The 13,677-nt window shown below is 51.6% G+C and overlaps 1 long non-coding RNA gene across 1 annotated transcript in view; it reads right to left on the reverse strand.

Annotated features, from left to right (window-relative positions):
- The window catches only part of LOC140116379 (uncharacterized), an 83,093-nt gene extending 69,804 nt beyond the window's left edge, over window positions 1-13,289 (reverse strand). Inside the window, exon 1 of the long non-coding RNA XR_011852744.1 lies at window positions 12,961-13,289. This is a non-coding gene — a long non-coding RNA (uncharacterized lncRNA). The remainder of the gene's footprint in view (window positions 1-12,960) is intronic.
- Between the last annotated feature and the right edge of the window lie 388 nt (window positions 13,290-13,677).

The raw sequence follows: 13,677 nt of genomic DNA on the forward strand, positions 1-13,677 counted from the left end.
GGGGGCATAGGGGGCAGTATTACATGGTAATTACTGGTGGGGGCCATAGGGGGCAGTATTACATGGTAATTACTGGTGGGGGGCATAGGGGGCAGTATTACATGGTAATTACTGGTGGGGGGGAGCATAGGGGGCAGTATTACATGATAATTACTGGTGGGGGGCATAGGGGGCAGTATTACATGGTAATTACTGGTGAGGGGCATAGGGGGCAGTGTTACATGGTAATTACTGGTGGGGGGCATAGGGGGCAGTATTACATGGTAATTACTGGTGGGGGGCATAGGGGGCAGTATTACATGGTAATTACTGGTGAGGGGCATAGGGGGCAGTATTACATGGTAATTACTGGTGGGGGGCATAGGGGGCGGTATTACATGGTAATTACTGGTGGGGGGCATAGGGGGCGGTATTACATGGTAATTACTGGTGAGGAGCATAGGGGGCAGTATTACATGGTAATTACTGGTGGGGGGGCATAGGGGGCAGTATTACATGGTAATTACTGGTGGGGGGCATAGGGGGCAGTATTACATGGTAATTACTGGTGGGGGGCATAGGGGGCAGTGTTACATGGTAATTACTGGTGGGGGGCATAGGGGGCAGTGTTACATGGTAATTACTGGTGAGGAGCATAGGGGGCAGTATTACATGGTAATTACTGGTGGGGGGCATAGGGGGCAGTATTACATGGTAATTACTGGTGGGGGGCATAGGGGGCAGTATTACATGGTAATTACTGGTGGGGGGCATAGGGGGCAGTATTACATGGTAATTACTGGTGGGGGGCATAGGGGGCAGTATTACATGGTAATTACTGGTGGGGGGCATAGGGGGCAGTATTACATGGTAATTACTGGTGGGGGGCATAGGGGGCAGTATTACATGGTAATTACTGGTGGGGAGCATAGGGGGCAGTATTACATGGTAATTACTGGTGGGGGGCATAGGGGGCAGTATTACATGGTAATTACTGGTGGGGGGCATAGGGGGCAGTATTACATGGTAATTACTGGTGGGGGGCATAGGGGGCAGTGTTACATGGTAATTACTGGTGATGGGCATAGGGGGCAGTATTACATGGTAATTACTGGTGGGGGGCATAGGGGGCAGTATTACATGGTAATTACTGGTGGGGGGCATAGGGGGCAGTATTACATGGTAATTACTGGTGGGGGGCATAGGGGGCAGTATTACATGGTAATTACTGGTGGGGGGCATAGGGGGCAGTATTACATGGTAATTACTGGTGGGGGGCATAGGGGGCAGTATTACATGGTAATTACTGGTGATGGGCATAGGGGGCAGTATTACATGGTAATTACTGGTGGGGGGCATAGGGGGCAGTATTACATGGTAATTACTGGTGGGGGGCATAGGGGGCAGTATTACATGGTAATTACTGGTGGGGGGCATAGGGGGCAGTATTACATGGTAATTACTGGTGGGGGGCATAGGGGGCAGTATTACATGGTAATTACTGGTGGGGGCATAGGGGGCAGTATTACATGGTAATTACTGGTGGGGGGCATAGGGGGCAGTATTACATGGTAATTACTGGTGGGGGGCATAGGGAGCAGTATTACATGGTAATTACTGGTGGGGGGCATAGGGGGCAGTATTACATGGTAATTACTGGTGGGGGGCATAGGGGGCAGTATTACATGGTAATTACTGGTGAGGGGCATAGGGGGCAGTGTTACATGGTAATTACTGGTGGGGGGCATAGGGGGCAGTATTACATGGTAATTACTGGTGGGGGGCATAGGGGGCAGTATTACATGGTAATTACTGGTGGGGGGCATAGGGGGCAGTATTACATGGTAATTACTGGTGGGGGCATAGGGGGCAGTATTACATGGTAATTACTGGTGGGGGGCATAGGGGGCAGTATTACATGGTAATTACTGGTGGGGGGCATAGGTGGCAGTATTACATGGTAATTACTGGTGAGGAGCATAGGGGGCAGTATTACATGGTAGTTACTGGTGGGGGCATAGGGGGCAGTATTACATGGTAATTACTGGTGGGGGGCATAGGGGGCAGTATTACATGGTAATTACTGGTGGGGGGCATAGGGGGCGGTATTACATGGTAATTACTGGTGGGGGGCATAGGGGGCAGTGTTACATGGTAATTACGGGTGGGGGGCATAGGGGGCAGTATTACATGGTAATTACTGGTGGGGGGCATAGGGGGCAGTATTACATGGTAATTACTGGTGGGGGGCATAGGGGGCAGTGTTACATGGTAATTACTGGTGGGGGGCATAGGGGGCAGTATTACATGGTAATTACTGGTGGGGGGCATAGGGGGCAGTATTACATGGTAATTACTGGTGGGGGGCATAGGGGGCAGTATTACATGGTAATTACTGGTGGGGGGCATAGGGGGCAGTGTTACATGGTAATTACTGGTGGGGGGCATAGGGGGCAGTATTACATGGTAATTACTGGTGGGGGGCATAGGGGGCAGTATTACATGGTAATTACTGGTGGGGGGCATAGGGGGCAGTGTTACATGGTAATTACTGGTGGGGGGCATAGGGGGCAGTGTTACATGGTAATTACTGGTGGGGGGCATAGGGGGCAGTATTACATGGTAATTACTGGTGGGGGGCATAGGGGGCAGTATTACATGGTAATTACTGGTGGGGGGCATAGGGGGCAGTATTACATGGTAATTACTGGTGGGGGGCATAGGGGGCAGTATTACATGGTAATTACTGGTGGGGGGCATAGGGGGCAGTATTACATGGTAATTACTGGTGGGGGGCATAGGGGGCAGTATTACATGGTAATTACTGGTGGGGGGCATAGGGGGCAGTATTACATGGTAATTACTGGTGGGGGGCATAGGGGGCAGTATTACATGGTAATTACTGGTGGGGGGCATAGGGGGCAGTATTACATGGTAATTACTGGTGAGGGGCATAGGGGGCAGTATTACATGGTAATTACTGGTGAGGGGCATAGGGGGCAGTATTACATGGTAATTACTGGTGGGGGGCATAGGGGGCAGTGTTACATGGTAATTACTGGTGGGGGGCATAGGGGGCAGTATTACATGGTAATTACTGGTGGGGGGGGGCATAGGGGGCAGTGTTACATGGTAATTACTGGTGGGGGGCATAGGGGGCAGTATTACATGGTAATTACTGGTGGGGGGCATAGGGGGCAGTGTTACATGGTAATTACTGGTGGGGGGCATAGGGGGCAGTGTTACATGGTAATTACTGGTGGGGGGCATAGGGGGCAGTATTACATGGTAATTACTGGTGGGGGGCATAGGGGGCAGTATTACATGGTAATTACGGGTGGGGGGCATAGGGGGCAGTATTACATGGTAATTACTGGTGGGGGGCATAGGGGGCAGTATTACATGGTAATTACTGGTGGGGGGCATAGGGGGCAGTATTACATGGTAATTACTGGTGAGGGGCATAGGGGGCAGTATTACATGGTAATTACTGGTGGGGGGCATAGGGGGCAGTATTACATGGTAATTACTGGTGGGGGGCATAGGGGGCAGTATTACATGGTAATTACTGGTGGGGGGCATAGGGGGCAGTATTACATGGTAATTACTGGTGGGGGGGCATAGGGGGCAGTGTTACATGGTAATTACTGGTGGGGGGCATAGGGGGCGGTATTACATGGTAATTACTGGTGGGGGGCATAGGGGGCAGTATTACATGGTAATTACTGGTGGGGGGCATAGGGGGCAGTATTACATGGTAATTACTGGTGGGGGGGCATAGGGGGCAGTATTACATGGTAATTACTGGTGGGGGGCATAGGGGGCAGTATTACATGGTAATTACTGGTGGGGGGCATAGGGGGCAGTATTACATGGTAATTACTGGTGGGGGGCATAGGGGGCAGTATTACATGGTAATTACTGGTGGGGGCATAGGGGGCGGTATTACATGGTAATTACTGGTGGGGGCATAGGGGGCGGTATTACATGGTAATTACTGGTGGGGGGCATAGGGGGCAGTGTTACATGGTAATTACTGGTGAGGGGCATAGGGGGCAGTGTTACATGGTAATTACTGGTGGGGAGCATAGGGGGCAGTGTTACATGGTAATTACTGGTGGGGGGCATAGGGGGCAGTATTACATGGTAATTACTGGTGGGGGGCATAGGGGGCAGTATTACATGGTAATTACTGGTGGGGGGCATAGGGGGCAGTGTTACATGGTAATTACTGGTGGGGGGCATAGGGGGCAGTATTACATGGTAATTACTGGTGGGGGGCATAGGGGGCAGTATTACATGGTAATTACTGGTGGGGGGCATAGGGGGCAGTATTACATGGTAATTACTGGTGGGGAGCATAGGGGGCAGTGTTACATGGTAATTACTGGTGGGGGGCATAGGGGGCAGTATTACATGGTAATTACTGGTGGGGGGCATAGGGGGCAGTATTACATGGTAATTACTGGTGGGGGGCATAGGGGGCAGTATTACATGGTAATTACTGGTGGGGAGCATAGGGGGCGGTATTACATGGTAATTACTGGTGGGGGGCATAGGGGGCGGTATTACATGGTAATTACTGGTGGGGGGCATAGGGGGCGGTGTTACATGGTAATTACTGGTGGGGGGCATAGGGGGCAGTATTACATGGTAATTACTGGTGAGGGGCATAGGGGGCAGTATTACATGGTAATTACTGGTGAGGGGCATAGGGGGCAGTATTACATGGTAATTACTGGTGGGGAGCATAGGGGGCAGTATTACATGGTAATTACTGGTGGGGGGCATAGGGGGCAGTGTTACATGGTAATTACTGGTGGGGGGCATAGGGGGCAGTATTACATGGTAATTACTGGTGGGGGGCATAGGGGGCAGTATTACATGGTAATTACTGGTGGGGGGCATAGGGGGCAGTATTACATGGTAATTACTGGTGGGGGGCATAGGGGGCAGTATTACATGGTAATTACTGGTGGGGGGCATAGGGGGCAGTATTACATGGTAATTACTGGTGAGGAGCATAGGGGGCAGTATTACATGGTAATTACTGGTGGGGGCCATAGGGGGCAGTATTACATGGTAATTACTGGTGGGGGCCATAGGGGGCAGTGTTACATGGTAATTACTGGTGGGGGGCATAGGGGGCAGTATTACATGGTAATTACTGGTGAGGGGCGTAGGGGGCAGTGTTACATGGTAATTACTGGTGGGGGGCATAGGGGGCAGTATTACATGGTAATTACTGGTGGGGGGCATAGGGGGCAGTATTACATGGTAATTACTGGTGGGGGGCATAGGGGGCAGTATTACATGGTAATTACTGGTGGGGGGCATAGGGGGCAGTATTACATGGTAATTACTGGTGGGGGGCATAGGGGGCAGTATTACATGGTAATTACTGGTGAGGGGCATAGGGGGCAGTATTACATGGTAATTACTGGTGGGGAGCATAGGGGGCAGTGTTACATGGTAATTACTGGTGGGGGGCATAGGGGGCAGTATTACATGGTAATTACTGGTGAGGGGCATAGGGGGCAGTATTACATGGTAATTACTGGTGGGGGGCATAGGGGGCAGTATTACATGGTAATTACTGGTGGGGAGCATAGGGGGCAGTATTACATGGTAATTACTGGTGGGGGGCATAGGGGGCAGTGTTACATGGTAATTACTGGTGGGGGGCATAGGGGGCAGTATTACATGGTAATTACTGGTGGGGGGCATAGGGGGCAGTGTTACATGGTAATTACTGGTGGGGGGCATAGGGGGCAGTATTACATGGTAATTACTGGTGGGGGGCATAGGGGGCAGTGTTACATGATAATTACTGGTGGGGGGCATAGGGGGCAGTGTTACATGGTAATTACTGGTGGGGGGCATAGGGGGCAGTATTACATGGTAATTACTGGTGGGGGGCATAGGGGGCAGTGTTACATGGTAATTACTGGTGGGGGGCATAGGGGGCAGTGTTACATGGTAATTACTGGTGGGGGGCATAGGGGGCAGTATTACATGGTAATTACTGGTGGGGGGCATAGGGGGCAGTATTACATGGTAATTACGGGTGGGGGGCATAGGGGGCAGTATTACATGGTAATTACTGGTGGGGGGCATAGGGGGCAGTATTACATGGTAATTACTGGTGGGGGGCATAGGGGGCAGTATTACATGGTAATTACTGGTGAGGGGCATAGGGGGCAGTATTACATGGTAATTACTGGTGGGGGGCATAGGGGGCAGTATTACATGGTAATTACTGGTGGGGGGGCATAGGGGGCGGTATTACATGGTAATTACTGGTGGGGGGCATAGGGGGCAGTATTACATGGTAATTACTGGTGGGGGGCATAGGGGGCAGTATTACATGGTAATTACTGGTGAGGGGCATAGGGGGCAGTATTACATGGTAATTACTGGTGGGGGGCATAGGGGGCAGTATTACATGGTAATTACTGGTGGGAGGCATAGGGGGCAGTATTACATGGTAATTACTGGTGAGGAGCATAGGGGGCAGTGTTACATGGTAATTACTGGTGAGGAGCATAGGGGGCAGTATTACATGGTAATTACTGGTGGGGGGCATAGGGGGCAGTATTACATGGTAATTACTGGTGGGGGGCATAGGGGGCAGTATTACATGGTAATTACTGGTGGGGGGCATAGGGGGCAGTATTACATGATAATTACTGGTGGGAGGCATAGGGGGCAGTGTTACATGGTAATTACTGGTGGGGGGCATAGGGGGCAGTATTACATGGTAATTACTGGTGGGGGGCATAGGGGGCAGTATTACATGGTAATTACTGGTGGGGAGCATAGGGGGCAGTATTACATGGTAATTACTGGTGGGGGGCATAGGGGGCAGTGTTACATGGTAATTACTGGTGGGGAGCATAGGGGGCAGTATTACATGGTAATTACTGGTGGGGGGCATAGGGGGCAGTATTACATGGTAATTACTGGTGGGGGGCATAGGGGGCAGTATTACATGGTAATTACTGGTGATGGGCATAGGGGGCAGTATTACATGGTAATTACTGGTGGGGGGCATAGGGGGCAGTGTTACATGGTAATTACTGGTGAGGGGCATAGGGGGCAGTGTTACATGGTAATTACTGGTGGGGAGCATAGGGGGCAGTATTACATGGTAATTACTGGTGGGGGGCATAGGGGGCAGTATTACATGGTAATTACTGGTGGGGGGCATAGGGGGCAGTATTACATGGTAATTACTGGTGGGGGGCATAGGGGGCAGTATTACATGGTAATTACTGGTGGGGGGCATAGGGGGCAGTGTTACATGGTAATTACTGGTGGGGGGCATAGGGGGCAGTATTACATGGTAATTACTGGTGGGGGGCATAGGGGGCAGTATTACATGGTAATTACTGGTGGGGGGCATAGGGGGCAGTATTACATGGTAATTACTGGTGAGGGGCATAGGGGGCAGTATTACATGGTAATTACTGGTGGGGGGCATAGGGGGCAGTATTACATGGTAATTACTGGTGGGGGGCATAGGGGGCGGTATTACATGGTAATTACTGGTGGGGGGCATAGGGGGCGGTATTACATGGTAATTACTGGTGGGGGGCATAGGGGGCAGTGTTACATGGTAATTACTGGTGGGAGGCATAGGGGGCAGTATTACATGGTAATTACTGGTGAGGGGCATAGGGGGCAGTATTACATGGTAATTACTGGTGGGGGGCATAGGGGGCAGTATTACATGGTAATTACTGGTGGGGGGCATAGGGGGCAGTATTACATGGTAATTACTGGTGGGGGGCATAGGGGGCAGTATTACATGGTAATTACTGGTGGGGAGCATAGGGGGCAGTATTACATGGTAATTACTGGTGGGGGGCATAGGGGGCAGTGTTACATGGTAATTACTGGTGGGGGGCATAGGGGGCAGTATTACATGGTAATTACTGGTGGGGGGCATAGGGGGCAGTGTTACATGGTAATTACTGGTGGGGGGCATAGGGGGCAGTATTACATGGTAATTACTGGTGGGGGGCATAGGGGGCAGTGTTACATGGTAATTACTGGTGAGGGGCATAGGGGGCAGTATTACATGGTAATTACTGGTGGGGGGCATAGGGGGCAGTATTACATGGTAATTACTGGTGGGGGGCATAGGGGGCAGTGTTACATGGTAATTACTGGTGAGGAGCATAGGGGGCAGTATTACATGGTAATTACTGGTGGGGGGCATAGGGGGCAGTATTACATGGTAATTACTGGTGGGGGGCATAGGGGGCAGTATTACATGGTAATTACTGGTGGGGGGCATAGGGGGCAGTATTACATGGTAATTACTGGTGGGGGGCATAGGGGGCAGTATTACATGGTAATTACTGGTGATGGGCATAGGGGGCAGTATTACATGGTAATTACTGGTGGGGGGCGTAGGGGGCAGTATTACATGGTAATTACTGGTGAGGAGCATAGGGGGCAGTATTACATGGTAATTACTGGTGGGGGGCATAGGGGGCAGTGTTACATGGTAATTACTGGTGGGGGGCATAGGGGGCAGTATTACATGGTAATTACTGGTGGGGGGCATAGGGGGCAGTATTACATGGTAATTACTGGTGGGGGGCATAGGGGGCAGTGTTACATGGTAATTACTGGTGGGGGGCATAGGGGGCAGTATTACATGGTAATTACTGGTGGGGGGCATAGGGGGCGGTATTACATGGTAATTACTGGTGGGGGGCATAGGGGGCAGTGTTACATGGTAATTACTGGTGAGGGGCATAGGGGGCAGTGTTACATGGTAATTACTGGTGGGGAGCATAGGGGGCAGTATTACATGGTAATTACTGGTGATGGGCATAGGGGGCAGTATTACATGGTAATTACTGGTGAGGGGCATAGGGGGCAGTATTACATGGTAATTACTGGTGGGGGGCATAGGGGGCGGTATTACATGGTAATTACTGGTGATGGGCATAGGGGGCAGTATTACATGGTAATTACTGGTGGGGGGCATTGGGGGCAGTATTACATGGTAATTACTGGTGGGGGGCATAGGGGGCAGTATTACATGGTAATTACTGGTGGGGGGCATTGGGGGCAGTATTACATGGTAATTACTGGTGGGGGGCATAGGGGGCAGTATTACATGGTAATTACTGGTGGGGAGCATAGGGGGCAGTATTACATGGTAATTACTGGTGGGGAGCATAGGGGGCAGTATTACATGGTAATTACTGGTGGGGGGCATAGGGGGCAGTATTACATGGTAATTACTGGTGAGGGGCATAGGGGGCAGTATTACATGGTAATTACTGGTGGGGGGCATAGGGGGCAGTATTACATGGTAATTACTGGTGAGGGGCATAGGGGGCAGTATTACATGGTAATTACTGGTGGGGGGCATAGGGGGCAGTATTACATGGTAATTACTGGTGATGGGCATAGGGGGCAGTATTACATGGTAATTACTGGTGGGGGGCATAGGGGGCAGTGTTACATGGTAATTACTGGTGGGGGGCATAGGGGGCAGTGTTGTGCTCTCTTCTATATAGTAACATTATTACCAGACTATGGAATCAGATGTAGATTATATCCCAGAGATTATTGGACGGTGGAATGACCTTATTATATTTTAAGGTCAAGTATATAATAATATGAATATATCAGCCGATAACAATCAGCGCAACACGAGGGGGGGAGGAGGGGCGATCTAATAATCCACCCAGTGCCAGGAGGCTGCAGGGAAAGCCCCGTATACAATGCATTATCAGTGCATTGTGGGTGATTGCAGCTCTGGATGTGACTGGAGTATAAATGTTTATCTAGATAATTTCATCCGTTCTAGAAATTACAGGATTTATTCCTCCGAGTCGTTATATATTATCTGGTTATAATCTCCGCTCCATTACACATCATCCGCACCCCCGGAGCACAGCGCAGGGACTGGATCTCATTTTACATATCGGAGACAGGGGCCCCCCCAAAGGGCTGATCCCCCTTATCCTGAGAGCAGCGCCGCTCTGGAGAGACATGTAGTCACACCTCACACTGCTGTGCTCTGTGCTCTCTGGAGAGACATGTAGCCATACCTCACACTGCTGTGCTCTGTGCTCTCTGGAGAGACATGTAGTCACACCTCACACTGCTGTGCTCTGCGCTCTCTGGAGAGACATGTAGTCACACCTCACACTGCTGTGCTCTGTGCTCTCTGGAGAGACATGTAGTCACACCTCACACTGCTGTGCTCTGCGGTCTCTGGAGAGACATGTAGTCACACCTCACACTGCTGTGCTCTGTGCTCTCTGGAGAGACATGTAGTCACACCTCACACTGCTGTGCTCTGCGCTCTCTGGAGAGACATGTAGTCACACCTCACACTGCTGTGCTCTGCGCTCTCTGGAGGGACATGTAGTCACACCTCACACTGCTGTGCTCTGCGCTCTCTGGAGAGACATGTAGTCATACCTCACACTGCTGTGCTCTGCGCTCTCTGGAGAGACATGTAGCCACACCTCACACTGCTGTGCTCTGCGCTCTCTGGAGAGACATGTAGTCACACCTCCCACTGCTGTGCTCTGTGCTCTCTGGAGAGACATGTAGTCATACCTCACACTGCTGTGCTCTGTGCTCTCTGGAGAGACATGTAGTCACACCTCACACTGCTGTGCTCTGTGCTCTCTGGAGAGACATGTAGTCACACCTCACACTGCTGTGCTCTGTGCTCTCTGGAGAGACATGTAGTCACACCTCACACTGCTGTGCTCTGTGCTCTCTGGAGAAACATGTAGTCACACCTCACACTGCTGTGCTCTGCGCTCTCTGGAGAGACATGTAGTCACACCTCACACTGCTGTGCTCTGCGCTCTCTGGAGAGACATGTAGTCACACCTCACACTGCTGTGCTCTGCGCTCTCTGGAGAGACATGTAGTCACACCTCACACTGCTGTGCTCTCTGGAGAGACATGTAGTCACACCTCACACTGCTGTGCTCTGCGCCCTCTGGAGAGACATGTAGTCACACCTCACACTGCTGTGCTCTGCGCTCTCTGGAGAGACATGTAGTCACACCTCACACTGCTGTGCTCTGCGCTCTCTGGAGAGACATGTAGTCATACCTCACACTGCTGTGCTCTGTGCTCTTTGGAGAGACATGTAGTCACACCTCACACTGCTGTGCTCTGTGCTCTCTGGAGAGACATGTAGTCATACCTCACACTGCTGTGCTCTGCGCTCTCTGGAGAGACATGTAGTCACACCTCACACTCCTGCGCTCTCTGGAGAGACATGTAGTCATACCTCACACTGCTGTGCTCTGTGCTCTCTGGAGAGACATGTAGTCACACCTCACACTGCTGTGCTCTGCGCTCTCTGGAGAGACATGTAGTCACACCTCACACTGCTGTGCTCTGCGCTCTCTGGAGAGACATGTAGTCACACCTCACACTGCTGTGCTCTGCGCTCTCTGGAGAGACATGTAGTCACACCTCACACTGCTGTGCTCTGCGCTCTCTGGAGAGACATGTAGTCACACCTCACACTGCTGTGCTCTGCGCTCTCTGGAGAGACATGTAGTCACACCTCACACTGCTGTGCTCTGCGCTCTCTGGAGAGACATGTAGTCACACCTCACACTGCTGTGCTCTGCGCTCTCTGGAGAGACATGTAGTCACACCTCACACTCCTGCGCTCTCTGGAGAGACATGTAGTCACACCTCACACTGCTGTGCTCTGCGCTCTCTGGAGAGACATGTAGTCACACCTCACACTGCTGTGCTCTGCGCTCTCTGGAGAGACATGTAGTCACACCTCACACTCCTGCGCTCTCTGGAGAGACATGTAGTCACACCTCACACTGCTGTGCTCTGCGCTCTCTGGAGAGACATGTAGTCACACCTCACACTGCTGTGCTCTGCGCTCTCTGGAGAGACATGTAGTCACACCTCACACTCCTGCGCTCTCTGGAGAGACATGTAGTCACACCTCACACTGCTGTGCTCTGCGCTCTCTGGAGAGACATGTAGTCACACCTCACACTTCTGTGCTCTGCACTCTCTGGAGAGACATGTAGTCACACCTCACACTGCTGTGCTCTGCGCTCTCTGGAGAGACATTTAGCCACACCTCACACTGCTGTGCTCTGCGCTCTCTGGAGAGACATGTAGCCATACCTCACACTGCTGTGCTCTGTGCTCTCTGGAGAGACATGTAGTCACACCTCACACTGCTGTGCTCTGTGCTCTCTGGAGAGACATGTAGTCACACCTCACACTGCTGTGCTCTCTGGAGAGACATGTAGTCACACCTCACACTGCTGTGCTCTGCGCTCTCTGGAGAGACATGTAGTCACACCTCACACTGCTGTGCTCTGTGCTCTCTGGAGAGACATGTAGTCACACCTCACACTGCTGTGCTCTGTGCTCTCTGGAGAGACATGTAGTCACACCTCACACTGCTGTGCTCTGTGCTCTCTGGAGAGACATGTAGTCACACCTCACACTGCTGTGCTCTGTGCTCTCTGGAGAGACATGTAGTCACACCTCACACTGCTGTGCTCTGCGCTCTCTGGAGAGACATGTAGTCACACCTCACACTGCTGTGCTCTGTGCTCTCTGGAGAGACATGTAGTCACACCTCACACTGCTGTGCTCTGCGCTCTCTGGAGAGACATGTAGTCACACCTCACACTGCTGTGCTCTGTGCTCTCTGGAGAGACATGTAGTCACACCTCACACTGCTGTGCTCTGTGCTCTCTGGAGAGACATGTAGTCACACCTCACACTGCTGTGCTCTGTGCTCTCTGGAGAGACATGTAGCCGCACCTCACACTGCTGTGCTCTGTGCTCTGTGCTCTCTGGAGAGACATGTAGTCATACCTCACACTGCTGTGCTCTGTGCTCTCTGGAGAGACATGTAGTTACACCTCACACTGCTGTGCTCTGTGCTCTGTGCAGTTACAGTTATGTATTTACATGGGAATACTTTGCTCTCACCTTATGATGCGCTGGAGCAGCGGAGGCGTCCGGGAGAGAGGAGACTGCACGGTGCGCTGGTGTGAACATGGTCCAAGGGAAGGGACGCGCTCCTCAGGACACAAAGATAAAATCCTGGATCCTCCATTCAGTCTAAGCCAGATGTAGCATAAAACATGTGAAACCTCCTAACGTGGCCGGGGACGTGGCCTCCCTGCCCTCTGCTTCACATATTTATATAAAACACCTGAAGTGGCCAAAATCTAGTGACATCATTTCCTGAAAAACGCCCAATCACAAGCCGAAACCATCATGTGACCCGAATCATGTGACCCGAATCATGTGACCCAAATCATGTGATCTATGTCATGTGACAGAAATGGGGTGGATCCAGACTGAACAAATCACCTGATTGGTATCATACAGCTACAGCAAAGTGTGACAAGTCACATACCGGTAATGTCTGAGGGGGGAGGTGTCATATACCGGTAATGTCTGAGGGGGCGTGTCATATACCGGTAATGTCTGAGGGGAGGTGTCATATACCGGTAATGTCTGAGGAGGGAGGTGTCATATACCGGTAATGTCTGTGGGGGGAGGTGTCATATACCGGTAATGTCTGAGGGGGGAGGTGTCATATACCGGTAATGTCTGAGGGGAGGTGTCATATACCGGTAATGTCTGAGGGGGGAGGTGTCATATACCGGTAATGTCTGAGGGGGGAGGTGTCATATACCG

The sequence above is a fragment of the Engystomops pustulosus genome, chromosome 2 (assembly GCF_040894005.1).
Source record: "Engystomops pustulosus chromosome 2, aEngPut4.maternal, whole genome shotgun sequence".
In the NCBI taxonomy this organism is placed as follows: domain Eukaryota; kingdom Metazoa; phylum Chordata; class Amphibia; order Anura; family Leptodactylidae; genus Engystomops; species Engystomops pustulosus.